The sequence below is a fragment of the Equus caballus genome, chromosome 2, assembly GCF_041296265.1.
Source record: "Equus caballus isolate H_3958 breed thoroughbred chromosome 2, TB-T2T, whole genome shotgun sequence".
Taxonomy (NCBI): Eukaryota; Metazoa; Chordata; class Mammalia; order Perissodactyla; family Equidae; genus Equus; species Equus caballus.
The window spans coordinates 30545065-30571425 of record NC_091685.1 but is presented as its reverse complement, the minus strand read 5'-3'; the positions used below and the strand labels follow the sequence as shown (position 1 = coordinate 30571425).

General features: G+C 47.9%; 1 protein-coding gene and 1 long non-coding RNA gene across 10 annotated transcripts in view; one reads left to right on the top strand and one right to left on the bottom strand.

Moving 5' to 3' along the window:
* Window positions 1–9658: 9658 nt before the first annotated feature.
* Window positions 9659–18456, bottom strand: LOC138923207 (uncharacterized). Of its 8 annotated transcripts, none has more exons than XR_011436505.1 (4): window positions 17310–18456; window positions 16785–16919; window positions 16537–16620; window positions 9659–16278 (listed from the first exon to the last, which is right to left on the bottom strand). It is a non-coding gene; the product is annotated as an uncharacterized lncRNA (long non-coding RNA). The 8 variants fall into 8 exon arrangements; XR_011436507.1 differs by lacking the exon at window positions 17310–18456 and having other exon boundaries at window positions 9659–13723; window positions 15469–15547; window positions 16785–17287; XR_011436510.1 differs by lacking the exon at window positions 17310–18456 and having other exon boundaries at window positions 9659–13723; window positions 15469–15526; window positions 16785–17287.
* A 1019-nt stretch (window positions 18457–19475) lies between these two features.
* The window catches only part of NCMAP (non-compact myelin associated protein), a 39412-nt gene continuing 32526 nt past the window's right edge, over window positions 19476–26361 (top strand). Inside the window, exon 1 of one of the 2 annotated variants that reach the window (XM_023635491.2) lies at window positions 19476–19611. The gene's annotated coding sequence lies outside the window, so the exon portion shown is untranslated. The remainder of the gene's footprint in view (window positions 19612–26361) is intronic. The other variant, XM_070260723.1, reaches the window with a different exon arrangement.

The following is a 26361-nucleotide window of genomic DNA, read 5'->3' as shown; positions in this document are numbered from 1 at the left end:
TCAGTCTCTTGAGTTTTTTGTGTGTAGTATTTTCAGTGAGTATCACATTTGGGTAACAAAACAAAAGACAGAAAAGTGGAATATTATGTTTGTGCCTTTAACTGGCTTCCAGTGGAAATTTAGCGCTGTGTTGTGCCCAACTTAAAGGTGCGGGCTCTCTGCCCCCTCTGGAAATAGCCATCTGGTTCGTGTTCTTCACCAAGAAAAGTTTTTACCCTGATTTGCTCCTCAGTTAAAAGTGATTTATTCCTGGTAAAGGGTTATTTTCTGTCTTGGTTAAAAAAAGAAAAAGTCTCCAAAATTTTGAGGAAATGACTGCAGAGGTTATCTAGTAGAGCCATTTTTTAAGCCCTAGAACTCTGTCTGTTCTTTGTTCAAATGAAAGCTTATGCAAAACTGAATACAAAAAAAAGGAAACAGCTGCTCCTTTTGAAGGGGGTCGGGGAGGAGTGGGGCCCCGAAGTCCCCTCCGACCTCCACCCCTGTGAGAGCTCACAGAACAGTGCAGAACACAGGGATCCATCCACTGCAGCGTCCCCTCCCCGGTCACACCCTTCAAGTCAATGGCCCGAGAGACAGTGCCGATTCACGCGTCTGGACGGTAGCTCACCTGGGAGTAGAATCTAAGTTTCTTGCCGCTGTCCCAGTTTCTTTCTACCACACTCCACTACTCTCTTACACTGAAATCTTTAATTTTTCACGAGAAAATGTATTAGGATTCAAAGGTTCTTAAAATTGTTCATGTGTTTGTTAAACTCTGATTTAGAGTCCCTGGGGACATCTCCATTTTAACAGCTCTTTCCCAGGTTGCGTTCTGTGGGGCCGCCTCCAGGTGGAGCTGAGCTTCCAGCTTCCCGGGGCTCGCACTTCTTCGCAACTTTTATTTGTTAGACATAATGGTCTTAGGAGAAGATTTCCCTTGAGCAAAGAATTCCTTGGCTAAAACGGCAAGTTGGAGAACCACTGCAGATAGCCTAAAGATGAAACGATTTTCTTTAATGCAGAATGGAAAATACAATAATAAAGGTTTAAGGAATTTACCTGATAAAAATAGACTGACTTAAAAGTTAATTCAGCGAGGTATGTATCAGAGTTCTATTATCACCAAGAAACATGTTTAAAGTAGATAACAGGAGTGAGCAGCCACTCACTCTGCCTTCGCTGAACCCATCAAAATACGGTTCTAATCTAGAAGGAGGAGAAAATTTAATTTCTTAAGCACATAGGAAAGAGCTCAAGTCTTGCCAAACTTCACCTGATCTTCTGAGACATGGAAGGTGTAAAATAAGTAATTTGTGGATTATACGTTTAAATAGGGTGTCTCTAAATATGTTGTTTGGGAAAGCTTTGTGGTCTGAAATATTTGGAAAAGTTAAACGGTTTCTATATGGCAATACTTCTAGGAACTTAATTTGTGCATTCTGAGTCTCCAAGAGGATATAGTGTGTTTATCAAATCTAATAAACTACAATGCTCTTTTGCCCAGAAGTGTTTCATTGCCCTCATGCTCGAGGAACATTCAGAGAAACATTCTACTAAAATCTTGATTTGGGATCTGATGAAAGGATAGGTTTGTGAATTAAAATTCCTTTATTCCTCTAAGAAGAGTCTTACTAGATTGGGGGCATCAGAAGGAGCCTTCTTGGTTTAATGAGCTTCTCGAAAACCACGTTGATTAAACTATTAGAGTCTGTAAGAAAGTTCAGGAACGTTGCCAAATACAAGTATAATTTAGAAAAATCAGTAGCATTTCCTTACGCCATCAATGATCAAAATATAAGCAGTAAGATACCACTCAATTGCAACAAAGTGTCAGTTCAAACTTTCCAACTCTAGTGAGGACGCGGATCGTTGCCTGAGTACGTGCTCTTAAATGGGATAACAGTATTTTTGAGAATGTCAAATTTTCTCCAAATGAATCTATAAAGTCAATGAAATCTCTCAAAATTTCAGTTGCATTTTTTATGATAAACTCACTAAACTTATTCTGAAACTTTGATGGAAGAATGAAACAAATAGTTGAGATGACCTTAAAAAAGAAAAAGGATGGAGGACATGCCCTACCAAATATTAAGATAACCTCCAAGTCAAATGAGATTGGTGCAAGAACAGACAAACTAAAGAAAAAGAATAGAGACCAACCCAGGTCTATATGAGAATTTAATATACAATAAAGTGCCCTCATAAATAAATGGAGAGAGGCTAGCCGGTCTGGTAGATGGGATTGGCGAAACTGGCTTAACGTATGTAAGTAAATAAAAATCAGTCTCCCATCAAACACCCCATGCAAAGATGGACTCCAGATGAATTGAAGGCCAATTTGGTGTCCTTATAAGAAGAGGGACATTGGACTTGGACATACACAAAGAGAACAGCCCTTGAAGAAGGACAAGGGATTGGCATGATGTGTCTGCAAGCCAAGGCATGCCCAGGATTGCCAGCCATGGAGAGAAGCGTGGAACAGATGGTCCCTCAGAGCCCCCTGTAGGAACCAAGCCTGCCGACACCTTGATTTCAGACTTCTCCCCTCCAGAACTGTGAGAGAAGACATTTCTGTTGTTATAAGCCCCTCAGTTTGTGGTACTTTGTTATGGCCGCCCTAAGAAACTACTACAAGCTCCTTTGCCCATTGTTAAATTGGGTTGTCTTTTTATTCACAACTCAACTTAGAGCCAGAACGTACTGCGCGACTAAATTCTTTCCTTACAATTATATTTTTTAACAAGAGTCTGATTTATATCACTAGCTTCAAAAGCGAATTTTTGTATTTTGGTTTTAAAAGGGCTACATATGTGCATATTTCTCAATGTTTATTTTTTCCCCACTTGGTCTCCTATCCGTGGAATGACTTTAAGCACATGTTCTTATATTTGTCAGGAAAAGTCAATTTATCAGGAAACGTAAGAGAGAAGACAGAGAGGATGCATGTAGCTGAGCTCCTTTGAGTCAATGCCTTACTCTGTTCTTGGCTCACACGTAGTCATTCATTCATTTATGCAACAAGCATCTATGGCATGCCTTCTCAATAGATGACAAAGGCATCGACTCTGCCCTTGAGTGTGTATTCTAGTGGGGGAAACCAGACCTAGAAACAGATGCTTCACTGTCACTCACAGTTAGTTACTGCTATAGATTGAATGTTCGTGTCCCCCCAAAATTCCTATGTTGAAATCCTAACCCCATGGGATGGCATTAGAAGATGAGGCCTTTGTGGGTGATTAGGTCCTGAGGGTGGAGCCCTCATGAATAGGATTAGCGCCCTTATAAAGGAAAGCCCCGCAGAGCTCCCTAGCCCCTTCCACCATGTGCAGTTTAGTGAAAAGATGGCCGTCTACCAACCAGGAAGCTAGTCCTCACCAGACACCAATACGCTGGCACCTTGATCTTGGACTTCTAGCCTCCAGAACTACGAGAAATAAATGTCTGTGGTTTATAAGCCAACCAGTCTATGGTATTGTGTTAAAGCAGCCCAAATGGACTAAGACAGTTACTTTTCCCCTTTCTAGATTCCTTCACTAAAATTAGTGTGTTGAATTCAACACTAAGCTTTAAAGCTAGTGTAGTTGTCTTAATAGTCTTTTTAAAAATTAATAGACTTTTTTAGAGCATTTTTATATTTACAGAAAAATGAGCAGAAAATTTCCATATCTCCCTTCATTCCTTCTGCTCATTTCCCCTATTATTAACTGTTAACACCTTTTAAAACTCTTATTACCTACACGTCCATTGTAAAAAATAGGTATCAACAAAAAGAAGAAGATAAAGATTATCTGTAATTCCCCTATTCAGACATAACTATTAAAAATATTTCAGGGGCTGGGCCGGTGGTGTAGTGGTTAAGTTCACACGCTCTGCTTCAGCAGCCTGGGGTTCACGGGTTCGGATCCCAGGCATTGACCTACACACCACTCATCAAGCCGTGCTGTGGTGGCATCCCACATACAAAACAGAGGAAGATTGGCACAGATGTTAGCTCAGGGACAATCTTCCTCACCAAAAAAGAATAATAATAGTAATAATAAAAATCTCAATGTAAAGTCTTCCAGTCTTTTCTCTCTGTGTAAATATGGCTTGTTTCTCTGGTAAAAATTAAATCATACTTTACATATTTTATAATCTAAAGCTAGTTTTATTGCACTTTTTCTGTTTTTCTCTTTAGTACTGGAAGCCTAATCTCTTAAAAAAAAGTTTTTTTAAAGGTTTGCCTTTCGGTAGTAGAGCCTGATCTGTAAACAAAGTAGAATTATCTTAAGTTACCCTTTTTTTTGTTAGTGCCATCGAGTCGATTCTGACTCCTAGTGACCCTGTGTCCAGCAGAGCGGAACCCTGCCCGTTCTTTGCACCATCCTCTCACCTTCTGGTGCTCTATCAGACAATGCTCTGCTGCTATGCATAGGGTTTTCATGGCCAGTTTTTTCAGAGTGGGTGGCCAGGTCATTCTTCCTAGCCTGTCTTAGTCTGGAAGCTCTGCTGAAACCTGTCCACCATGGGTGACCCTGCTGTTACTTGAAACACTGGTGGCAAAACTTTCAGCATCACAGCAACATGCAGCCTCCACAATATGACCACCGACAGCTGCGGGCTGTGGTTCCCTGACTGGGAAGCGAACCAGGTCACACTGAATCTTAATCACCCAACCATCAAGGCTGGCTGTTACCCATGAGCAGGACCAAAATACAAATGTCATTTTTCCTGGATAAGAACATCCTCCAAACCAAATTGAAACCAAATTATTCTTTTGACCTTTAGTATCAGCCTGACTCCATCGGCTGGTATCACTAGCCTGCTGACTCTGGATCATCCATGGAAAACGCAGGGATTTCTGGAATCTGAAGAGGCTAAAAGACAGCCTCGCCAATTTGAGTCTTGCTTCAGGCAAAGCAAGATATTTAGCCATTATATATTTTCTGATTATAATTTGGCCATAAAACAAAAAACATAGGGGGCTGGCCCCGTGGCCTAGTGGTTAAGTTCTCATGCTCCGCTTCGGCGGCCCAGGGTTTTGCTGGTTCGGATCCTGGGCACAGACATGGCACTGCTCGTCAGGTCACGTTGAGGCAGCGTCCCACATACCACAACTAGAAGGACCCACAACTAAAAATATACAACTAGGTACTAGGGGGATTCAGGGAGAAAAAGCAGGAAAAAAAAAAAAGATTGGCAACAGTTGTTAGCTCAGGTGCCAATCTTTAAAAAAAATTTTTTTAATTAAAAATTTTTTTAAAAACCCAAAAAACATAGTCAAAAAGTAAAAATACAAACCAATCTAACTAAAAGAATTTTCACGGAGGGAGCGCTTTAAAAACATGGCTTTCGTATAACCAGTTTAAGACAGAAAAACTATCCTAGTATGTAGTGGAACTATGAGCGTGGGGGATGAAACACACGGAAAAAACACATAACCTGGCAGAATAGGGGGAGATCAGGTAAGGAAATACACAAGAGAAAAGCACATTAATAGTCTTCAAAACGTAGTACCCCCATCACACCTGCTACTTCCCACGTGACCTTGAACACGTGGCTTCACCTCTCTGTTTCCTGATGTTTAAAATGGAGATGCAACTTCTGCCCTGTGTCTCAAGATGTTGTTAGACTCAAGTGAGAAGAGAGATGTGCAGAAATTTTATAACTTGTGAAGCACTGCACATTTATAAACGATTATCACTTCCAGACACTAACTCCTGGCAGGCGGAGAACATGTAATCGGGCGTCTCTCACAGTGGCTGGCTTGGTTTCTTGCCCATTGGATGCTCCCGGTACACGTTTACTTCAGTGAATTCACACATGTGGCTAAATGAGTTAACACATGTGTGTCCCTGAAAAGGTGACTTCCATCCCCATAGAATAAGTTTAACAAAAGCCAACCCTGTACATCAGGAAGAACTTTCTAAAAGCATTGGAGTAATTTTCCAGATGACAGCTATTTCTATAGAAATTGCACTTAAGAATTGTAGTCATACCTTAGACAAACCTGATCAAAGTTTTTTAATTGCTAGAGTTGCTGCCTTTATTTCATTTTGTCTTAAAGCAGCTTCAAAGCCCCCACTGGTCTCCTGAAAGCAATTGAGATGAGGAATCTGCCTCCTAATGCAGATGCCAGAGCAGAGGACCGACTTCGCCCGATTTCCATCGCATTGACATTCTGTGTATCTCTCACATCTAAGATCCTTTCAGATCATTAGCAGTAACTATACAACGAATGTGGAGTAGATGTTCTGCTTATCCAAAAAGAAATTCACCACTTTCCCACCCATCAACCATTTCCTTTTGTAATTCCAATATTGTTTAATGTCATCACTATCCACCTGTTATGGGTTGAATTGTGTCCCCTCCAGATTCCTAAGCTGAAGTCCTAACTCTCAATACCTCGTACTGTGACCTTATCTAGAAACAGGCTCATTGCAGATGTAATTAGTTAAGATGAGGTCATTGGTGTGGCCCTAATCCAATGTGACTGGTGTCCTTAGGAGAAGGAGAAATGTAGATGCAGACACACACACCCATGGAGAACAACATGAGAAGATGAAGGCAGAGATGGGGGTGATACTTCTATAGGCCACAGAGCACCAGAGATTGTCGCAAACCAGCGAGCGCCGGGAGAGAGGCATGGAGCAGCTTCTCCCTCTCAGCCTCCGCAGGAACCAACCCTGCCAGCGCTTTGATCTTGGACTCCCAGCCTCCAGAAGCATGAGACAATAAGTTTCTGTTGTTTAAGCTCTCAGTTTGTGTTTTTTTGTTACAGCAGCCCTAGAAAACTAATATACCACCCACCCACACCTAGGTGTTGTGGGAGTCAGTCATTATGGCTTCTCTCTCTGTGTCAAAATCCTGGCTGTCTGCACCATCTCTGATCCCTGTTGATACTACCTGGGAACCAGGTCCAGTCTCCACACTCTTCTCCTTGCCTCCACCCCTGTGCATCTTCCCTCCTGCCACCAAAGTCGCTCTCCTCAAAGGCAAGTCTGGAAAATCACTTCCCGGTTCAAACGGCCTCCGCTAGCCCTCTGGCCTACAAGGTAAAGCCCACGTGTTTTAGCAGGCTAGTTGAGGCTCCCTGTAAATTGAACTCACCCCATCTCTCACCCTGGCCTCCTGTTTATGCCTCACCGCAGCCACACTCAGCTAGGCCGGCCTTGGACACTTCCAGCCCTTTCCTGACCCCACGCATTGCAAACACAGCCCCTCTCTGTGCAATGCCCGCTCCCCTGTATGCGGATCATCTGCACCCCTTTTCTCCTAACAAACTCCTCTTTAGTGCCCAGCTTAAATATTATATACTCTGAGAAATCTTTCCAGAACCATCCAGGCAGGGCTAGATGATACGTTCTCTGGTTCTCCCCACCAAGAGGTCTCTCGACTTGACCCTCCCCAACTAAGTCCAGGTTAGGGCCCCTCCCATTTAATGGCCTCCCCCACCAGGCTGTGAACTCCACTGGGACAGGGATCATGTTTCTCTCGTTCATCACCACATTCCTGTGGCGCTTGGCACACTGTCTTCACTTGAAATCTGCAAGTGCTATTGAATTGGATTGTAATTAACTGCTCATAATTCTGGAGTCAGAGCCACGTCTCTATCTCCAGTGTCTAGACTGTGCCTCACGTCAGTCAGGTCTGGATGACGAATGAATGGGTGGATGGATGGATGAATGGATGATGGATGGATGAAAGGATGGTTGCCATGGAAATTCTGAAGGTGGAAAGATCTCCGAGATATGAACTCAGCAAGAAAAGTCCTCAGGAGAGAGAAGAGCATGTTGGGCTGTGAGGAAAGAGTGAGGTGAGCCTCGGGTAAGTTGAGACGGAGGAAGGATCCTGCAGAGAGGAGGAGGACCTAAACAGCAACAAAGAGCAGTCACTGAATTGGCCAGGGCTTGACTTTACAAAATAAAGGACACAAGGCTGGGGACATGGGGCCAGAGGCAGATTTGTGAAGGACAGAACCCAGAGGAGGGAGTTTGGACTTGACGCCGAGGGTTATTAGGGTTTGCAGGAAGGATGGAAGTGAAGGAGGATTATGCAAGGTGGGGCTGCAGGACAGCTGACCTCACAGGGGAGGGTGGGTACCCTGCAGTGAGGAGGAGGAGGAGGCGGGGAGCCCAGGTAGGAGACTTCTGATGGAGTCCCGGTGGTGAGGGTCTCTGCAGGGGGATCCAGGACCCAGGTTTTGGAGTCAGACGGACCTGGGCTCAGATGCTGACTCAGCGATTTAGGGCAAGACTCCTAATCCTAACCTCTGTAAGCCTCAATTTCCTCATCTGTAAAATGGGAATAATAAAACCCTTTGCAGTAAAGGTTAGTGATCACACTGGTAAATCACCTACCGGTGTTCTGGTATCTAACATGCTCTCAATCAGTAATAACATTATTATCAGTATTTGGTGGCTGAGCTGGTGGGAGCAGAAAATCAGACCAACCTCTTTACGTACAGAGGGCGACTCTCTCCACCCTTTAAGTTGGGAAGAAAAGGACCTTTCTTTGAAGGCTGTATATTTCCTTACAGTATAGAAGCATTAAGGATATCCATTGGGAAAATAACATCTTCAGTTGAAATGTAAACAAAGCACCACCAAGACATACGGAAGAGAAGCAAAACTTTGAAGAATCGCATTCTTCCTGAGGGTATTTCTAAGAGCAGTTCCTGACCTCAAAATGCCATTCCATGATCAATAGTGTAAAAAGAGTTCCAAGGGATGTTTTGCTGTGTTTCCTGAGAAATATGAATCCTTGATTCACAGGCATCTCTCAGCTGCTCTTACTGCTTCCTGACATTTCCCCACAACAGATTCCACACTAGGCCATACGACAGTCTCGATGTTTTGTGTTCCAATCATTATTGGTTTAATTACTAATTTGCTTATTGAAATTAACTTGACATTTGTACCTCATACTTTTCAAAGCATTTTCACATTCATTATCTCCTTCGGTCTTCACAGCAACCCAGAAGGTCAGCCAGGCCTGTGTTATTACTATTTAATAGACAAGAACACAGGTGTCGAGAGCAATAGGAACTCAAGGAAGCGCCTGGGGACGCAGGAAGGGAAGCAGGACACGATGTGGATCCTGAGAACAGGTGGGCACACAGGATGAAGAGGACAGTGGAATGGCACTCCAGGCGTGGAGGAAAAGGACACAGGAGGATGAGGTCATGTTTAGGGCACCATCGACCCTTCTTTTGATAGGCTCATCTCAGAGACAGCAGTCAGCTCTGAAACAAAGGCTGCCTAGAACACCTGGAGAAAACTCACAGAGGAGCTGGTATATGGACGGGAAGGAGCGAGTGTAACACATAACTTAAGAGATGAGGTACACAAAAGATAAGTACAGATAGTAAAAATTTAAATAAAAAATTAAACAGCTTAATTACATATTATAGGTAATATATATTAAATTATATAAAATATACACTATACAATAATATAATCTAGTATCATGATACATAATTATGTGATCTGTTATATGTAATAGATTATATATGTCTATATAACTTTATATATAACTTTGTAGCTGGAAAAGCAGTATTACACATTCTTTTCAAGCATATATGGAACACACTAAAAATCATCAAGTATTAGGCCACAAGGAAATTTTCAACAAATTACAAAAAGCAGAAATCCCATTAGTTTGTTCGGGCTGCTATAACAAAATACCATAGGCTGGGTGGCTTACAAACAATGGATATTTATTTCTCACAGTTCTGGAGGCTGAGAAGTCCAAGATCAAGGCACTGGTAATTTCAGTAATTTCAGAGATGGCTGTCTTTTCACCGTATCCTCACATCAGAAGGGGTCTCTTGGGGTCCCTTTTATAACAGCACTAATCCCATTCATGGGGGCTTCACCCTCATGACCTAACCACCTCCCAAAGGCCCCCCTCTCCAAATGCTATCACATTAGAGATTAGATTTCAACATATGAATTTGAGGAGGGACACAAACATTCAATTCAAGCACCCATATGCCACATTTATTGACCATAGTGTAATAAAATTAGAAATTAACCATAAAAGGATAGAAAACCAAATCTAACCATTTGTGAATTCAAAACTACCCTTCTAAATATCTCTTTAGTTAAAGAGGAAAACACAGCTGTTTTTGGAAAACCTCATTTTTGGAAATGAACAATGAGTTGCTCACTCTTATGACCTGTGGGATGTGGCCATGGTGGCATTCAAAGGAAAATGCATAGTAGTCTTAAGTATACATATTCGAAAACAAAAAGGACTAAGTCTAAATAAACAACACGTTAACTCAAGAAGCTGGAAAAAACAACAAAATGAACCAGGGGCTTGCAGGAGAAGTAGGACTTTGACCAAGTGGGATTGGAAGGTAATGGCCTTCTAGACAGAGGAAACAAAAGCCTAAAGATAGAAAAGTGTTCAACATTTTGGGGAGCAAGTGTAGTTAGTTGAAGGTTGGGTATAAATAGGTGCATAGTAGGAGATAATGCTGGAAAGATCAGCTAAGGCCAAACTAAGGCAGGCCCCGAATGCTGACCCTGTGAGTTTTCTCTTGATCCTGAAAGTAATAGCAAGCGGGCATGTTGGAAGGTGGTTCCCTCGGCAGTGTGCTAAATGGTTTTGGAATTACTTTGATCTTGTGCCATGGCCTCTGAACCTGACCACTGTAAATTCTTCTGTGTTTTTCATCTGACAAACAGCAAAGGGCATGGCCCTGAGAACAAGTTTTAGTGTGTTTCCTGTTCGACAAGTGTTATATTTGGGGCACTGCCGCCACCTTCTCAAGGCTGGCTGCTACCCTGGGATCCTAGCAGCTGACCTGTTCAATAGTCACTCACTTACTATCTGCCCTGATTTGTGAAATAGTTTTTCCCTGGAACAGATTCTGGTTTCACTGGCCATGGGTTTTTACACCTGGCACCTGTGTAGGAAAGAGCCAGCTGTAAGCCTGAGTTCTAATCTTGATGCCTCCCGGCTCCCCGGGTGGCCATAAAGAAGTCCTTTCTCATCTGTGAAGGGAGGAGAGCTGGACTAGATGACAAGGCCAGAGAAGCCGAGAAGAACGGCCGACTCCCCTTCAGCTGAGTCTGACGGTACTTTAATGTGCTGTGGGGTAGGGGGTGGAGGAGGAGCAGGCTGGAGGATGGGTGTGTTTAAAATTTGGAAAGAAATTGGGATTTGGAGTTAACTGCTGTGCTTAAAGTCTTGCTTTCATGGCATCTTGGCAAGTCATTTTGTGGCCGTTTTCTTACACGTACATGAAAGGTAATGACCCTTCCTGCCTTACAGGTTAACTGTAAGAATAAATGACACAAGGAGAAAATACTTGGCAAGTGCAGCTGGTCAGTGTCAGAGGTGCCCAAACTTGACCCCACCCCGGAATCCCCAGTCTTTCGTGATAACAGAGCGAACAAGCCATGGGAGCTGCACAAATGCCATAGAAGCACAGACTATTATCATGTGAACCATGCAGGCTGCCGCAGACATGGTTCCCCTGCATGGTGACGAACTCAGTTCACCTCGCAGAGAGGGAGAGAGAGAAGGATGAAATGTTCAACTCAAACAATTCTCTAATCTGTCCATCCTCGGAGCAAACCCTGGGGACGCCAGTCTTTCTAGCAAATCCCACCATGACCACACCTGTGGGCAGCCAGGATTCTTCGATCTTCAGCATCCTTGGATGATGGGGTGATTTCCACCTAATTCCTCTGGGTGCCTGAGAAGTAAATTCCAGACCGGTTTCCTCTCACTGGGGTGATGCTTTTATGTCCCCAGACAGAGCAGCTGCAGGCAAAATAGAAGCCATCAGCCACTCTCAGGAGTGATCCCAAAGTCTCGTAGCCCAACCAAGTCCCTCTTCTGTACTGCAGTGCTGGCTGCCTCTCCCTGCAGTGTCCACAGCCGGGGACCTGCAGTGTCCACAGCCGGGAAGGTCCGAGTCCTTACAAGGTAGGGGGCGCTTTAAGGCAAATGAGTTCAGTTTGCAAATCAAACATTTTAAAACCTATTTAACATTAAGTGCTCCAGGAAATCCAAACTCCAGCCCCTGCCCTCCCAGAGTCTATAACTGTACGAGAGATGGATCTGCAAACAGCCAGTTCTACTGCAAGACAGAATCACGGGCTATGGTTCCAATGCAGACCCAGCGTTAGGGTGCCCCAACAAGGGGAATATGGCTGACTAGGGGGTTAGATGGGGCTTCACGGAAGGATGTGGGATCTTGAAGGAAGGCCGTTGGTGGATGGGAGGGGCAGGAGAGCACAGGGTGCCCTTCTCTGGAAGGAGTGGCCCGGCTCTGACCCAGACGTCGGGGAGCGCAGGGCAGGTTTGAGGAACAGGAGTCACCCACGGGGCTGTGGGGGTGGGGGTGGAAAGGGAGGAGTCCTGGGAAATCTGGGAAGGACGGCAGGGCCAGAGAGATGCCCACGTGGTGTGGGCAAGAGGCGAACAAATGGTCAGATGATGAGTGTTAGTGAAACTGAGGGGAGGGAAGGCACTGCGTCCCTGAGGCCAGCACCATCTTGATCTCCAGACCAGACAGGTCTTTCTGGTTCAACCCCTACCACAGTGCTGACCCCCTGCGGATAAGCCTGAAAGCCCTGGGGCCAGACTATCTGAGTGACCTTGGGCAGACTGTATGACCCATCCAAGCCTCAGTTTCTTCATGTGTAAAATGCAATAAATAAGAGTATCTACCTCATAGAATTGTCTAGACATTTAAATGACCTGTGTATGTAACACATGTTCCCTAAACGTGACCTACAATTTAAATTTTTGTTATTCACCCTTATCTGATGACCCAAGAAACCATGGCAAAGACTGTATTTCATCTATTCATTCATGACTGTCTCCTGGACAGCCGTTAAGTTTAGAGAATTGTGCTTGATGCGACAGAGGACGCAAAGACAACCAGGACACGAGAAGCTCACAACCTCTGAGAGGAAAAATAACATCACCGCTATCTACAACATAAGGAGGCGGAAGGTAAGTCTGACTTGGGGGATGAAGGTGCCCAGGAACTGACTCTGAGCCTAGTCTTGCAACTTGAAGGGTGAATAAGTTTCACAGGCTTCCAGGGGAATCAGATCAAGGTGCTTCCTCCTCCCGGTGCCAAAGGGCACTGGAGGCCCCGTGACGTGACCAATTACCAGGTTGAATGAGTTTGCTCGGACTGCCATAACAGAGGACCACAGACCAGGCTGCTTGAACAACAGAAATTTCTTTCCTCGAAGTTCTGGAGGCTGGAAATCCAAGACCAGGGTTGCTGTCTTCTGAGACCTGCCCTCCGAGGCTTGCAGACGCCGTCCTCTTCCTGCGTCTTCACCTGGTCTGTCGTCTCTGTGTATCCTAATCGCTTCTTACAGGGTCACCCATGTGACCTCGTTTTACTTTAATTACCTCTTTAAAGGCCCTACCTCCAAATACAGTCGTATTCTGAGATACTGGGGGTTAAGACTTCTACATACTAATTTGAGGGGGACACCACTCAGCCCATGATGAAGGTTGAATTTGGCGTGGTCCAAAGCCTGGTCATCACCAAGAAGTCACACAGCTTTTCAGCCTTTCGATAAGAGAGACACCTCAGCCCGCGGGAAGAGGGGAGGAGGAGCCAGGACGCCATGACATCCCTGAGGGGGCTCCCAGCACCGAGGGGAGCAAGGTACTGAGCCGTGTACAGTGACTCTGGGCCTGGAAGAGCAAAGCGGCTCCGTCTCTACGGCAAGATGAGGCTCTCAACCCTGGTCACACATTAGCATCACCAGGGCGGCTAGTAAAAAAAAAAACAAAAGCCCCGTGAATGTCTGGCCCCACCCCAAGAGACCGGTCCAAAGGCTCTGCAGGGCAACCTTGACCTCAGCAGAAGTGTTTCAAAGCACCACGTGATTCAAGGGGGCAGCCAGCCCTGAGAGCCCCTGGCTAGAGGACGCTCAAGTTCCCTTCCAGCCCCAGGCCGTGACTCAAGCCCAGACTGGGGGTTCTCGACCCCCGGAACACCACATTCTCTGGGCCTTTAGATCACTGTAAACACTTTCATTGAACAGTATATTAATTACTCTTTGTATTTGCACAGCCCGTGACTGTTTGACGAAGTAATTGTCAGAGTATTGACTCATTCAGTCCTCATCACAACCCTTTGGGGCGGGCGCTGAGCAGATCTCACTATTCCACCTCCCCTTTATTTTTCTCCAGAGCACTTACCACCCTCCAACAGGCCCTATGATCAGCTTATCTATTTTCGTTTTACCCCAGATAAGAATGGAAGCTTCACCAAGGCAGGGATTGTTGTCTCTTGTTCACTGCTGGCACATGAGCTGGCACTCAGTAAATATTGGTTGAATGAATGAATGACTGAATCATAGAAGAGTAAACTAAAGCCCAGAGAGGTTAGGAGATCTGCTGGAGGTCACACAGCAAGTAAACAGAGTAGCTGTTGAACTGCCTCTTCTCTGTCTGTGTTCTTTCTACCCTCGCTCTGGGTTTCCTAGGGTGACCGTGACATTAGGGTGGACCCAGGAGGTACCAGGGGAGAGGGAATTCAGCAGCTGAGATAGCTGCAGGTGGGCCAACTGCTGCCAGGAAGTGCTTCTAGAATTATGCTACACAAAAGCACAGCTTCCTTGCCATGGTGAGGAAGAGCAGCTTCTGCTGATAGCCAAAGGGCTTAATTTACAGCCTCTCATTTTTTATCCTGGGAACAGAAGTTTTCTCTTGTAAGTACCTGCAAATGATTTGTGCTAACACACTGAAACTGAATCGTGGGGTTCCTAACGTAGCACAAAAATGAGGAAGCTGCTGGGTAATTCCTGGGCTGGCTGTTTACAGTCCGGACAATCAAACTTTCCATGGAGCGGGAAGACCGAACAGCCCCCCTGCCATTTCACAGATGAGAACACAGAACCTCGGACAGACCATGCGGCTTGGTGGCGGCTGCAGATGCCTGACTCAGCTCCCCATCGCTCTCTTTGCTCGCCCTTCATACCTCCCAAAGGTGAAATGGGAATTAACCCGAATGCCAGACAACAGCTTGTGGGAAGGGGCACCTGCCTCCTCTGGATCTCAGCCCTGGGTACCACACAGTCCATGTTTATCCAGGGAACAGCTGCTTGAAAAATCGTACCGTGTGTCCTGACAATTAAGAACCATGACCTGTGAGCCTCTTGGCCATTGCTGCGCCCTCCTCCCCCTTGGTTGAGAGGCAAGGAATTGATGTCAAAATCACTTGGCCCCGGCATGTTTGCTTCCCTTGTTTTTGGACTGGATTAATCAGTGTGGACTGGAGTTTGTCTGGCTCCATGACTCTCTGTGCTGGTCTCCCTCCTGAAATCGCATTCTAATCCTGCACAACATTTGTCCCGTTTCCCCAGCAACCAGCTCCAAAGCCATAAAGAGGAGATGAAGGCTTTGTGGGGAGAAGTGACAGGCAGCACCATCCTGGGGGGAGATAAACCCAGGTGCTCCAAGGCTGGATCGCAGCAACGCCCTCTGCCAACAAGAATGGGAGGGATCACTCACGGCATTTGAGTATTTTCCGTTTGGAAAGAGCAGTTGTCATTTTTCAATCTCTCGGCACCTAAGAATCCATATGGTACATCTGAAACAGGGGTGGTTTGTTGGGTAATTTTATAAGCAATTTTCATTGCCTTATAAAACTATTTTATATAAACATTATCATATTTACAGGAAAAAGGACACGGAAAATCACACTTTATTTACATTCCCCTAAATTCCCTTCAAATCTTACTCAGTATACGGGCACGCATCTTATACAGTTGCCAGAGTTTGCACGTGCCATTTCCATGCTCTATCTGTATCCTCTTATGCTAAGACACTCTTGTGCCTCCTCTCCTCTCAACACCCAACACCCTGCTTTATTTCTGACACTGCTGGTCACCAAATGTGTGTGTGGGCAGGGTGGGGATGCACACACCAGGCAATTCTGGGACACCAGCTGAGTGTCCTACAATTTAACTCAATTCTGACATGATCCACCTGGAGATAGCACCAGATCCCACAGGTTAAGGGCTCAGTCCCACGAGACTGCCTGCCTCCCTCTTCAGATGCCAACTGAACATCCAGGTTACCTGTGCTTCTGACCGCCTGGCGGACATCAGAGGTTCCCATAATCCCCTCCTCCAACTCGATTAATCTGCCAGAGCAGCTCATAGAACTCAGGACAACAGTTTACTTAGTAGATTACTGGGTTATTACAAAGGATATTAAAGGATATGAATGAACAGCCAGATGGAGAGACACACAGGGCGAGGTCCAGAGGTTCTTGACCACAGAAGCTTCTGTCCCCGTGGAGTTTGGGGAGCAGCCCTCCTAGCAGGTGGACACATTCTTGTTCACCAACCTGGAAGCTCTCTGAACCCCATCCTTTTGGGTTTTGATGGAGGCCTCATTACATAGGCATGATTGATTGAATCATTGGCCACTGGTGATCGATTCAATGTCCAGCCCCTGTCCCCTCCCTCGAGTCGAGGGAGGGGCAGCCCTGCAAGTTCCAACCCTCTAATCACTTGATTGGTTCTGGCAACCAGCTCCCAACCTTAGGTTCTCTAGGGGCTTTCCAAAACTCACCTCATTATCGTAAACTCAGGTGTGGTTGAAACGGGTTTGTTATGAGTAACAGAAGACATCCACTTCACCTGTATCACTTAGGAACTGAGGATAAAACCCAAATATTAGAACAAAAGATGCCCTCATTGCTCCAATCACTTAGGAATTACAGGGGTTTGGGAGCTTGGATGAAGACCAAAACACATATTTCTTATTATAAATCACACTGTCACATACACACATCTCCACGAGTTGGAAACGCCTGGTACCTCTATTATGAAGCACAGTTGGCTTGGCCATTCTCCATCACTTGGAATTGCGGTCATTCCTAGTTTTTACATGCAGAATATCACTCGATAATCTTGTTCCCGATTGCCTGATGTGGCACCGTAGATGACCTGCTCCTGGTGCGCCCGAGGAATAAATCAAGGCCAGTGGGTCAGGTGGTTCTGGACTGGGACGACTGCCTTTGCCCGGCGGGGAGCCCCGGGCCCGTTTCCCTGCCTCCCGGGACTCAGACTCTGTGGGTGTCAAACCTCGGGGGGACCTGAAGTTTTCCAGGTGGTGTCCAGCTTCAGCCAGAGGAGGCCCGGTGATTCTGGAGGTGGAAGCCTGCGCTGTCAGGGCGTGAACCGCCTCATCAGCAACAAGTGGCCGCCACTTGGCCTTCTTTGAGTCTTCCTTCCCCTCAGCAATTCCTGTCTGCCCTTTCTCCAGGATATATCCCAAATCTGACCACTTCTCCCTACTTCCACCGCCACCCGCCCCCCACCCATTCCATGCTGCCCTCCTACCTGGGCTCCCTTGATGCGTCTTTCTCAGCCAGCCAGAGTAGTCTATTAAAAACATGGGTCAGACCGGGTCATTGCCTTTCTTAAAATCCTCCCACGGCTTTCCACAGTCCTTGGAATGAAATCTGGACTCCTCACTCTGATCTTTAAGACCTCACAAGATAAGATCTCTGCCTGCCTGTGACCTCATCCTGTCCACTCCGCCCTCAACCCCCACTCCAGTCAACCACACTGGCCCTATGGGCCTTCCCTTGGTCTGGAATGGCCCCCTGCACCTGCCTGCTTGTCCTTCAGGTCTCAGTTCGCCTGTCTTCTCCGGTCAGATGGTCCTCCTCCTTCCCTCCCTTTCTGAAGGAGCCGCTGCCCTCCCACCGATAATGATCAATGACAGCACTTTACAGTTTCCTTCGTAGAGTTTTTCACAGATTGTCTCTCTTGCATTACGATCTTTTGTGCTTGGGTATCAGCTGTTGCCCCCACCTCCACTGGAAGGTGAAGTCTACAGGTGGGACAGGCCCCCACTAAATCTGCCCCACCTCGTAGAGTGCCTGGCCTGGAGCGAGAATTCGGGGGAACTTGAAGAACGAATAAACTGTGAGAGGAAGCTTCTCTCGAGCCTTTTTATGCTTCTGCCTCCCTGGGCTTGGCTCGTGGCTCTGACCCTGGCCAACTCTTTACAGGGGAGGCTGCTGAGAGGAAGAGGTCCCTTCCCAGATCCCTCACGGCAGGCGTGTGCAGACTCATCCTGACGTGGCAGCGTCCTACCGCTTGACTGGCCTGGGTTAAGGGAGAAAACAGAAGGCAGGTAGAGCCATGGATGACAGAAGGCTAAAGACCACCGAATCCCATGCAGGGGGACCTACCCAGAGATGCCAAAGTCCTCTTTGTGTCAGCATGTCCCCTTCCCCAGCCACTACCACTTAGCATAATAATTGTCCCATTAATCCAGCATTTTTCAAGCATTATTTCATTTTTAATCCTCAGCACAACTATACTCAGGTAAGTATATTAGATTCATTCAACTGCAAGAAACTAAGTCTCAGAAAGTTTAAAAAAACCTGCTCCTGCCTTGCCTTAGAAAGCAATGGAGTCAGGGCTGGAACCCGAGGCCACCTGACTGCTGAGCCCTTGCCCCCATGCACAATGTGGCAAGAGCTTCTGGAAGCATCCTGAAGTGGCCCCATAGTGTCCCATTCTTCCCAACTCAGGTCTCAAGGCCGGAGCGCTCTCCCTGTTCACCTCCCTTCCTTCACGGCTCCTGCTCTGCTGACCGGCCTGCACCTCCCACCACAGGGAAGTCTTTGACGCCAAGGATTGTGTCTCGTGTCTTTGGGGAAGAAGTGGAATCACAGAATTATGCTTCTTAATCAATGCTTGTTAATAAATACCACTTCGGAGTTTCCTATAAAAATACAGTGGTCTCTCTCTCAGCTCTCAGCCAACCTGGGAGGAAGTTATCTAGGCTTTGACAGCATCTCAGAGGAACTCAGGCAAAGCAATAGGTCCATAGCCGACACTTTCTGGAAATAATTTGAAAACAGAACGAGGAAACCTAGCTGAGCTCTTGGTTCTGTTACTAACCTGCTGTATTACTTTGAGCAACTCACCTCTGCTTCCTGGGCCTCAGTTTCCCTGTTTATAAGAGGAGAGCGCTTAGGATTCCCCTAAGATCTCTCCCCTCTTTCCATAAATATTGATTGAGGACCTCCTGTGGGCCAGAGAGAGAGTGCTGGGCTCTGGGGACACAGCAGTAACCAGTCTGATGGAGGAGACCGTCCTTAATCCCACGGGGCGGAGATTTTGACACTTGCCATCTGTCAAACCTCCCGGTGTAACACTCTGTGATTGTCTAAACCCCAACCTGCCCTCACACTCTTCAATCAGATTAGCATAATCCTATTTTCAAGACACCGACACAAATCCCCTACAGCTCACATCCGCCCCGGTGTACTTGTAAGGCCCCTTCCTCCTCTCTTGCCCTCGGAGAAGTTCCATCTGGAAGATGTGGTCTGGCGGCTGAGCGCCCAGGGCCGCTAGAACCGGACTCCCCAAAAGGACCGAGGCCTGGGAGAGGCGCGAGGACACCACGGGGAGGCGCCGCCGCCCCAGCGTCCCGACCCTGGCGCCCCCGGGAGGCCCCCAGAGACCGGGGCACCGAGGGGGCGAGCTCGGCCCCTCCCCGGAATCACCTGCGCCGGGCGGGGCGGGGCCGGGGGCGGGGTCCCCAGGCGGGGAGAGCTGGCGGCAGCGGTGGCGCCGGCTGGAGGCCGAGCGGGCGGTGGCCGGCGCGGGGCTGCCCGAGCAGGTAAGGGGCGCGGGGCGTCGGGGACGCCCGGGTGGGCCCAGCTCAGGCGCGGCGGCTCGCTGTCCACCTGCCGGCTGCGCTGGGCGAAGAAGAGCCCGGGGGTGGGGGCGAGAGGGGATCCCAGTGTCGCCCCACCTTTGTTGGAGGAAGCGCCTGGGGTCTGCGCGCGAGGGCGGTGCTGGGGGGGGGGTGAGGGGGGAGGTCGATCATCCTCAGGGGGGTTTGGGGATGGGGATGGGGATGGGGCTTGCGTCAAGGTGCCCAGAGTGCTTAACAAGCTCCCCCGAGCACAGAGAAGCGCCCTGGGAACCAGCCTGCATTTGGGGGTGAATATTCGGGGCATCCTGAAGGCAGGTCGTTTCCTTGTTCCGCCCCCCACCTCGCCTGCCCTCCGCGGAGGGGCCGAGACTCCCCCGGAGAAAAGGGAGCTGATCCCGCCAGCCAGGAGATAGAAGGGACTCGGAACCACTCAGGACCTGTGTTTGCTTCATCTGTAAAATGGGCCTCTGGACGGGTGGGCCCTGTGCGGAGGCCCCTCCCGGAGGAAGATCTGCGGTTCAGTGGAATGAAACCCCACACCAAGGGGAGGAACCCAGAGTTCTAGTTCGGATCCGCAAAGCCAGTAGACGCGTTTGGAGCAGCTCCCCGGTGGCTCACTGGACAAGCTGCTCCAGAGGAAGGACGCAGGGACGGCTCCAGTTCTGTGGTCTGGGTGCCCGGGTGGGAGGAGGAGATGGGTGTGTCAAATACAAGGCTGGCTTAGGGGACCAAGGAAGCCCTCTAGTCCTTGGAATCCTGGCCTTGCGCCCTAGCCGGGTGGTCTAACTTAGTCTTGGACCCTTCATTTCTCTATGGTTCAGTTTGATGTGCTCTTTAAATGAAGCAATTTCTCCAGCAGATTAGGTCAGATAATCCATATAAAGTGCTTAGCACAGTGCCTGTATATAGTAGGCACTCAATAAATATAAGGTACTAATTTCCACTAGACCAGCTCCTCGAGATCAGGGACCAATGTCTGTTTGGTTCACCATGATATGGTGCCTGGCGTATAGCAAGTCTCACTATGTATTTGCTGAAGGAATGAATGATGGCTGAGTATGTAGAACAATGCTTGGCGCATGGTAAATAGTCAACAAATAGGAGTGAATTTAGAGATGGCCAGATGCTAACTGATGGGTAAGGAGACAGGAAACAGTGCTCTAGGTGGATGCAACAGCACAAACATAAGCCCAGAGTAACAGATTTGGAGCACCCCCCCCCAAGACTAACATGATAGTCATAGCCAGAGCACAGAGGTAGGGGAGGACACCCCAAATCCTGGAATCCTGAATCCCAGCAGCCACGTGGGAGTGGATGAAGGAGCTGGAACTCTAGGTAGGTCAAATACCTTTCTCGTGTCCTCTGAGTGTCTACCCTAAAGTTACAGGGGAAAGGGGGGGAGGGGTGCCGAGAGACAGCAAAGGACCATGGATGCCTGATGGGAGCAGATGATGAAAAGGGGATCCCAGGACCCCTTTGTGGGGGTGGGGCATTCTTCGCCTTGTCCCTGCTGGTCTCTGTGCTGGCTGGTGGTTAAGTAGCTGGAGCGGGCAGCATGGTGCCAAGTGAGCCAACCACTGGGTGTGTGTGGTGAGCCAGGCGCCCAGGGAGCAGGGCTAGAGGAAGGTGCTGGATCTCTGGGGACATCTGCTGTATGGGCTTCACATCGACGGCTTATCCCCTGGGCCAGTTCCTGTGCTCCATATCACCGCTATGGACCGTGGCACTCCTGCCTCAGGCCTGGAGCCAGCGGGGTCTTGGAGGTCGAACTGCTCTAAGTAAAGCTAGGGCCTTAGCTTTTCTGACGTCCTGGCAGGCAGCCGTGTTGGGTTTCCATCTCTCTGGGGTGACCAGGACTATGTGAGAAGCAAAGGTCTGAAGTGGAGGTGAGAGACCAGGGGGAGCATATTGACAGGGGACGGGAGGACTATACCCCTCAAAAGAGCCAAGTTTGAGGCTTCTCCTTGTAGCACTCTCCGTAATTGCTTGTAATCATTTGTTTAATTTGCAATGTGCCCTTGACAAACCAGTCCCCAAGATCCTCCCAGGAGACCCGAGGGGAGTAAAGCAATGTCCACACCGATCCCCCGCTCACTGCTTCTGGGACACAGGGTGAGAGTGTCAGAGCCACGGGGACCCCTAATGGCAAGAGAGGGCCCCCTCCATCTAAAGGTGAGGAACTGGGGTCCCGAGAAGAGAGTTAGGCTCAGTCGTGCAGAGTGAGGGGAGACCACAAGTCTCCCAATTCCTGGTGCCTTTGTCACTGCAGTGGGCTGTGGAATCCTCCGGGAGTTGAAAATGCAGCAGGACTTCCTTTTATTTTCCAATCTTCCAATAAAATGGAATAAAGGGTTACAAAAAGCAAGGTAAAGTGGATTTTAAGTTGCCTGATAAACCCTTTTAGTTTTTTATATATATATATATATATATATATATTTTTTTTTTTTTTTTGCTTTTTCTCCCCAAATCCCCCCAGTACATAGTTGTGTATTTTTAGTTGTGGGTCCTTCTAATTGTGGCATGTGGGACACCACCTCAGCATGGCCTGATGAGTAGTGTCATATCCGCGCCCAGAATCCGAACCAGCGAAACCCTGGACCACTGAAACGAAGCCCGCAAACTTAACCACCCGGCCACGGGGCCCGCCCCCGCTTTTAGTTTTTTAAAAAAACCTCATGTGTGATGAATATAAGACCCCAGATTACATTATGTCCACTCATTTTTTTCAAGACATATGATTGATACTGAAGAAAAACAATCCAAAATAGGAACCCGTCTAGCTGAGGCTGAACTGTTGCTGGCCAGAAGCGCTGGCGTTAGGATGCACAGTGCGCACCCCCTGCGGGGGCCTCCGAGGGCGGCCTAGAAGCAGGAGCATGTTTGTTTCTCCTGGACAAGCGCCCAGCCCCTGCGTGCTGCCCCTATCGGTTTCCCCATCTCCATCCAGCAGCTTCCTGATGCGGCTGGCATCTGGGCTTCTGGCATCCCACGCTTTGCTTTGGGATCCGGCAGGATGGATCCCTCTTTGTTTTCTCTCAAAGGAATTCCTTATCAGAACTATAGATTCTAGGTAGGCAGGAGGAGGCAGGAAGAGAGGAAGGAGACCGAGCCAAGTCGAGAGCCAGCCGTGGCTTCCTGAACAGAGCTGGGGTGTAGGTAAAGCTGAGGGGGTGTGGCAGTGGGGCTGGAACCTCTTACGTGGTTTGAAACTCCCCGGGGGTGGTGGCTGCCGTTGGGCCTAAGGAAGGAAAAGAGGGAGTGCCAATCTCTAAGACAGAGAAGCCTGTTCTTCAGCCTGCTTCCAGCTTGTTCTGAGGGGCCTCCTGCCTGGCCGGACACTCCTGAGCTGTTGGGGCCCTCGGTGGGACTGCCAGATCCTCTGGACTGCTGGGGGCCTCGAGGAGGTGGAGGGGGTGGCGGTAGAGGCATTGGCATGTCAGGGGTGGGTGCACCCTTGGGCAGAAGTACCAGCAGTGAGAATGGGAGGAAAAGCAGGGACGGAGGCCTCTGCTTTTGAGCTGTGGGATCTTGTTCAAGCCACATGACCTCTCTGAGCCTGTTTCCTAATTTATTACAGAGGATACTATCCACCACAAGCACTTGTAAATATTAGTTTCCCCGCCTCTTTAGAGAAACTTGTGTCTGGGGATCTAGTGAGCCAACCTTTAGGGCAAACAACCTCAGGATTTTCAGATTCCTCCACAGTTCACTCATCCTTCATTCATTCAGTCAGTCAGTCAGTCGGTCCACGTCCTCAGGGCTGACCCCTGTCCTGGCGCCTGCACTGGGCATTCAGGGACAGCTCTTCTTGCTGCTGTTCGTCTGGTTTCCTGCAGACCCCCAGCACAGGATGGCCTTGCCTGGAAGCCCCCACCTGTTCCTCCACCTGGGCTTATCTCTTCAGTCTGTTGTGCAATAAAAAGCGATTGTGTCACTTGTTCCCCCACTGTCACACCCAATCCCATAACCGTCCTCCAGCTTTCCTAAGGTGTTAGCCTGCAGGTCACAGGGGAAAGAAACGGTTAACTCCTGTTTGCTGAGCGCTTGCTGGTGCCCACACAGTGCTAAATGCTCCCCAGGCTCAGTCCCTTTAACACCCACGGCACAGAGGAAGTGACTAGTATTATTCTCTAGTTCCCTACTAAGGTTCAGAGACATATGTAACTTGCTGGTTGTCACAGAGCTAACCAGGGACCCATTCTCACTTCCTTGGGCCCTAGGCATCCTTGCCTTTGTGGGCCCCTTGCTCTGTAAAAAATATTAAGAATTATATTTATGACTGCATTGGTGTATTAAAACATTGTCTTCAACCTAAAATTCCTTTTATTCTTCTGATCTTGAAAGAAATGAAAACATCTGTGTAGGCCGCTAAAAGTGTCGTGGGCCCTGGGCGCTTCGTCTCCTGTGCCCAGTGGAGAGGTCGGCCTGGAGCTGAGGAGGGAGAGGGTGGGATTCTAGCCCACGCCCATCACGGTGGAAGTTCTGACCTCCTCATGGTACTGCCCTTTAGCAATTAAAAAAAAAAAGAACAAGCGAAGACCTGGGGTAAAGGGACTACTTATCCAAAATCCTAACCCTGTAGTGGTATTAACAGTTCTCTCTGGAAAATGGAGATATTCCCCCTCCCCCACCCCCTTGTGGCTTTTTGACTGAAACTTTTCTAAGAGCCAAGCCCACTCTATCCTCTTTATGTGCAATTCTAGATACCCCACTTTGGCATTCTCTTCAGACATAGACCTTAAGGGTAACGGGTTTGCCCAGAGGATGAAAGGCGATTCATTTATCTTGTAGAACAGCTCCAAGTTCCCACCTGAGCCCCAGTAACGATATCATTGGTCATAATAATGAGCATTTTCGAGAGTTCTCGGTGTGCCAGGCATTATGCCAGTCTCTTGGCAAGCATTGCCTCCTGAAAGCCTCAGTAATGCAGTGGATAGATACTATTATCATCTCCATTTTGCAGATGGAAAAACTGAGGCTTAGAAAGACTAAGTGACTTGTCCAAGTGGTGGTACCAGGATTGGGACCTGAGTCTGTCAGCTTGTTGTCAGAGCATAACCTCCGTGAGGGCAAGGACTATTTCCCACCGTCTCCCCATCGCCCAGCACAACACTGGGTACATACAAGCTTTCCATGTGGAATGACTGACCCCAGAACCTGAACTCTTAACCTCTCTACTTTCCCGCCCTCTGGGAAGCTTACCTGCTTCCTGTCCCTGCCTCAGTCTTGAGACAGTCACTCCCTGCCCCTCTAGTGCAGAAATTGGCAGTGACAGCGGGGGGTAGTCTGGGGCAGCTCAGAGCTGAGGAATTGATCCATCAGGCAAGGCCGCAGGCATTCTCTCTTCCATCCCTGCCCCCTCCTGCCTCCTCCCCCGCCCCGGCCTGTGGAATCCCCCTGGAGGAGTCTGCCTCCTGCCAAGGCTGCTTCTCCCTGGGACTCAGAGGTGCAGCCTGACAGTCAGGCAGGCAGAGTGCCAGCCAGAAGGCGGTGGCCGTGGCGTCTGTGGTTTCTGCCCTGGGGCTCGTCTTCTTCCTCCCTTACGCCTGCCTTGGGCCCTTCCCCAGGGCACATTACTAGACAGATAGCTGGTATCCTCAGGGGTGCTTGAACTCACCCACCAAAATACTTAGACACCTGAGAAGAACAACTGCTAGAAAAGAAAGACAATAAATCAAGCTACATGTGCCACCTGAAGCAGAATTATTGAAGCAGATGGACCAAGATTTTAAAGTAAAGCGTGATAATTAAACTTGAGGAGATAAAGGAAGAAATTCATAAAATAATGCAAGAACAAGAAGTCGTAGGAGAGAACCAAATCAAAACATTAGCTAGAAGAATATAATATTTTTTAAAAGAACACAATAGATGGTGTAAATATCAGGATGGATACAGTTGGAGAATTAACTAGTAAAGAGGAAGATCAGCTGGAGAAGGCAGAAGGCAGCAAGAAAAGACAAAGAGATAGCAAATAAAAAAGAAAACGTAAGAGATACAGAGAGGAGAAGTAGGAATCCTTAAAAGGAAAAAAAACTCTAAAGTGGAGAATAGGAAATAATTGAAGAAATAATGGAGATTAAATGTTCCAGATTTTAAAATGAGTGAACTCTGTCAACTTAAAAAGCAAACTCGCCTGTTATTTTATCCTCAAAATATCTTCCTGTTTATCCGGGAATAGCCAAAAGAACTGAAATTCAGGACGTGGATGCTATGGCAAACCACAGGCAAATCCAGAAAACAAAGTTGGGGAGCTGCTTCCATACAGAAAAAGGGAGCAAGGGAGTGGCTGTTCTAAAGGAAAGTACATTGGGGGAAAGTAACAGTTCAGAGCAGAAACAGCTTCTCATTGGCTGAGCTGCAGTGTTTCTCATTGGCTGAGCTCGGCGTTTCTCATTGGCTGAGCTGCAGTGTTTCTCATTGGCTGAGCTCGGCGTTTCTCATTGGCTGAGCTGCAGTGTTTCTCATTGGCTGAGCTCGGCGTTTCTCATTGGCTGAGCCTCGGCGTTTCTCATTGGCTGAGCTGCAGTGTTTCTCATTGGCTGAGCTCGGCGTTTCTCATTGGCTGAGCTGTCACTGGGTAGGGAGAGAAATCTTCCTTCAGTAGTAAAATAGCTTTACTTTCTGTCCAAGATGCAAGCATATGTGTCTTCCTGTTTGGTGTAACCCATGCTGTAGGATAGGGCATGAGAGCTCCCCTTATGGGCCACACTG